The sequence below is a fragment of the Papio anubis genome, unplaced genomic scaffold, assembly GCF_008728515.1.
Source record: "Papio anubis isolate 15944 unplaced genomic scaffold, Panubis1.0 scaffold547, whole genome shotgun sequence".
NCBI lineage: Eukaryota > Metazoa > Chordata > Mammalia > Primates > Cercopithecidae > Papio > Papio anubis.
This window is the reverse complement of record NW_022165687.1, coordinates 7,177-11,271: the sequence shown is the minus strand read 5'-3', so window position 1 is coordinate 11,271 and position 4,095 is coordinate 7,177. Positions and strand designations below refer to the sequence as shown.

The following is a 4,095-nucleotide window of genomic DNA, read 5'->3' as shown; positions in this document are numbered from 1 at the left end:
ACTTGAACCTGAGAGGCAGAGGTTGTAGTGAGCCATAATTGCTGCCACTGCACTCCAGCCTGGGTGACAGCAGCCTGGGCGACAGAGTGAGAATCCGTCTCAAAAAAACAAAGTAAAAAAAGAAAAAAGAAAGAAAGTATAGCAGATAAAGGTAGAAGTTAAATCTCAGTATGAGGAAATAATCAGACAAATTCAGAATGTAGGATAGTCCATAATCATCATGGAGTCAATATTATGAGAGGAGTTTGAAAACAGTTTCAAACTCCAAAAAGACAAAAAATTGAATGCAATTTGTGAATTTCTATTGGTTTTATATTTTTACAAAAACTCTAAAAACACATCTTAGGACATTTGGGGAAAGTTGAATCTGGACTAGATATTAGATAATTTAGTGAAGAGCTGGAGAATTTAGAAATTATGTGCTAAAATAGATTCACTTTGCAAAAGAGAAAACTGAAGACCCACAGAGTTTAAATGTGGAATTTTGGATACAATTATACATTTAATTAACCGTAGTGTCATGTTTAAATCCAGTTCTTCTCATTCTCTATGCAATGCTCATTTCACTATTAGAGACAAGTGCTATTTACATAAATCATGCCTATTACATAAGAAAATAAAAATAACTAACCATATAGTAAAGAAGGAAAGAAATGTCACTTTTCATTTATCTTTTACCAATGGAGTTCATTAACTTGCTTACTGGGTGTGTGAAGGCTGACTAGTTTTCCTAAGAGCTCCAGCCTCTACCTTCTGCAAACATATATTGCTCAAGTCTTCTTAATCCTTTAGAATTAAAGCCATCTATTTCCTTGCTGGTGCAACAATTAAAACCACAACTGAGCAACCACAGCAGAAGGCACAAAAGATTCTATCTTGTTCCTCTTGATTATAAAATTGTATGCCACTTCCCAGAGAAATACAAATGTAATGAAATTCTGGAACAAGAAAAAAGATGTACAGTATTTACAAACTTAAAACTTTCATGACTTGGGTCCATTTTTGTCTTTCTATCTCCCTCCACAGCTGATATTCAGTCCTTTTGATTATCAAGAGAATGATCATTTGTCCATGAATACATACCCATAGTATGATTACATACCCATAGTATGTCTTACCCAAACATAAGTAGACAAAACAAAACAAAACAAACATAAACAAATCTCTCACTCCTTTTCATCTTATCAGGAAGCTGATGGGAGTTGCGGATATGCATGTCTGTTAGTTATTGGCTTGCGGTTTTGTTTGCTTACTCGCTGTTTTGCGAGAGAGTAAGCTTTTGTTCCTCCATTTGTTTACAAGAAAATTGTTAGAAATTCACATACATGATCAATACCCATTTAAGCACAGAAATGACAACTGACAAAATTCAGTGATATCCCACAACAAAATAATCTTTTCATTTGACAAAATACTTTATTTTTAAACTAAAATTAGCTTTAAGAAAGTATACCACACATTGATTTTACTTTATGTCTTCTGCAAGACACTGCCTAGATAGTCAATAAATATTGGTATGGCAAACCTTTCAATAATGGTTCATTCAACATCATTTTGTTATAACATTGATGAGAAAAAAAATCAGTTCCAAGCTGGGGCCACTGTCTGTGTGAAGTTTGCACATTCTCCCCATGTTTGCATAGGTTTTCTTTGGGCTGTCTAGTTTCCTCCCACATCCCAAAGCTGTGCATGTGTGTGGAATTGGTGCATTTAAATGGTGTCAGTCTGAATGAGCGTGGGGGTAAGTGCACCCTGTGATGGAGAGACATCCTGTCAGGATTAGCTCCCACCTTGTGCCCTGAGCTGCCAGGATAGGCTCTGGCCACCCAAGACCCTGAACTCTAATAAGCAAGTTGAAAAATGAATGAATGAATACAAATTATTGTCAAATAAAAATTCATAAAGTAAGTGGTAATCATACAGACACATGACAATAAATGATGAGCTACAAAAGTGCACAGAGCACCCACCCTGTTTGTCAGTTTTTGAACTGCATGATAATAGGAGATGTTCCTTGATTTAACAGCCATGACTGCCATCACTTACTGATTCACCAAAAACTGGGCAAATAATTAGCGTGCTTATATTTATTAATCCTAAATGTATGAATAGTTCACATGTATTTCAATGCTTAATATTAAAAGCGTTTTATGTCTTTATTTAAAAGTTTAGTGGCTCAATATGCTGGTTCATGCCTGTAATCCCAGGACTTTGGGAGGCCAGGAGTTTGAGATTAGCCTGGAAAACATAGAGAGACCCCATATCTACAAAAAAAAAAAAAAAAAAAAGTTAGCTGAGTGTGGTGGTGCACAACTGTAATCTTAGTTACTTAGGAGGCTGAGTTGGGAGGATCACTTGAGGTCGGGAGATCAAAGTGACAGTGAGCTCTAATCACACCACTGCACTCCGGCCCTGACAACTGAGGAAGCCCCTGTCTCAAAAATAAAAATTAAAAATTAAAAAAATTAAAGTTTAGTGATGTTTTTGTGATCAGAAATATGTCTTAGAAACTTAACTCTTTATCTATATCTATCTATCATCTATCTATCTATCTATCTATCTATCTATCTATCTATCTATCTATCTATATGTCTATGGTAAAATTAGTTTTGTTATAAGTAGTTTCTTCTAAAGTTGCATAGGTTTCCAAGAGGCTTATCAAGGACATGAAATGAAGACTTACTGTATTTGGTTTCCAGCATCTATTCACATAGTTATGCTAGCCAACAGAGTGATGCACAAGACCAAATGATCAAGAATCACTTCTTTTTCCTCATGGCCTGAAAAACAGGAAGGGGTTATTCATAATGTGATTTGGGCATCATGTAACTGGTATTCTCAGATACTGAGAGTGATTAAAAATTCTGTTCCAGTGAATAGTTTAATCTCCCCAATGAACTCTTACTGATTTCCATTGCAAAGCATTTTGTCCGATGGCTTTCATTACCTCTCTCTAGATGATCAGATTTTCCAAAATAACAGTTCACATTAATAATGTTTTACTCTAGTCCTTCACCAATATCTTTTAGTCAGTTGCTCCTTTTTCCCTTAAATGATTTGTAATGCAAATGAAAGAATCTGAGAAGTCACAAGTTGGATTCTGACCTCTTAAATTAACTTCATTAAAATAGCTCTAACTACAGAAAAGAACAGACCTTCTTGCTTTTGGGGTGAAGAGAATCACAATCTGAAATGTCAGTTGCCTCAGGCAGGCACATCACATTGAGTTGCATTTAAAGATAGCTTCAAGCTAGCTTCACACTGAATTATAAAAGAAAAGTCACTGAAGTCATCTCTTTTCATCTAAAAGAAAGTAATTTGAGTATTATTTAACATTGAGAATAATGGCTCATGGATACATAACAGCCTACTAATTTTACCCTTATATAACACCAACTTTTCTCTGAAAAATAAAAAACGTATAAAGCTACCTAATAAGTGATATAATTTGATATAATATCAATGTATATTGAATTGATGTGATAAAAATGTAGAGACAATTCAGTAATTGTTTTAGTTGGCAACAATGAAAATTTGTAGTTAATGATTATCTGATGAGGACAAGAAAACAGTTTTTTAAAGTCTAGAAGTATAAAACTGTAAAAACAAGTAAGGCCATCTCATAAAAAAAGTTTTAAAAGAAGGAGTTCTCTGGTAAAAGGAATTTGAGGAGATTAAGTGTTTTAAATGCTTGTTCCCTGGTGCCATAAAGAAATAGCACTTGAACATAAACTTAATTTACTCAGCAAGGCCATTTTCATTTCCTGCAGAAAGGGTATACTCCCCAGCAGTTTTGCCAAGAGAGTACATCGAACAAAGGAGACAGGGTCACTTACAACCTGATGTGTCCAATCTACTGCTGTGTCCAGTTTCCATTGGCTGGAACAGGACCTCACATTCTGTATTTGTCCCAATTGGCTAGCAACTTAGAACTTTTTAAAAGAGGCAAAGGTAGAGGAGAACAAAGGAAGGAGGAAGTAACTTGTGGAATGCTGAAAAAGGTAAAAACACCTTCAAATAAGAAAGAAGAACAGGCTCTGACCTAATGTTTGCTTGGACCATAAAAAGCATGCCAGGGCAAATATTTAGGCTAAA

General features: G+C 35.1%; 1 long non-coding RNA gene across 1 annotated transcript; it reads right to left on the bottom strand.

Moving 5' to 3' along the window:
* Positions 1-344: 344 nt before the first annotated feature.
* Positions 345-3,869, bottom strand: LOC116273320. Its single transcript, XR_004181700.1, has 3 exons — positions 3,156-3,869; positions 2,684-2,780; positions 345-938 (listed from the first exon to the last, which is right to left on the bottom strand). It is a non-coding gene; the product is annotated as an uncharacterized LOC116273320 (long non-coding RNA).
* Positions 3,870-4,095: the final 226 nt, after the last annotated feature.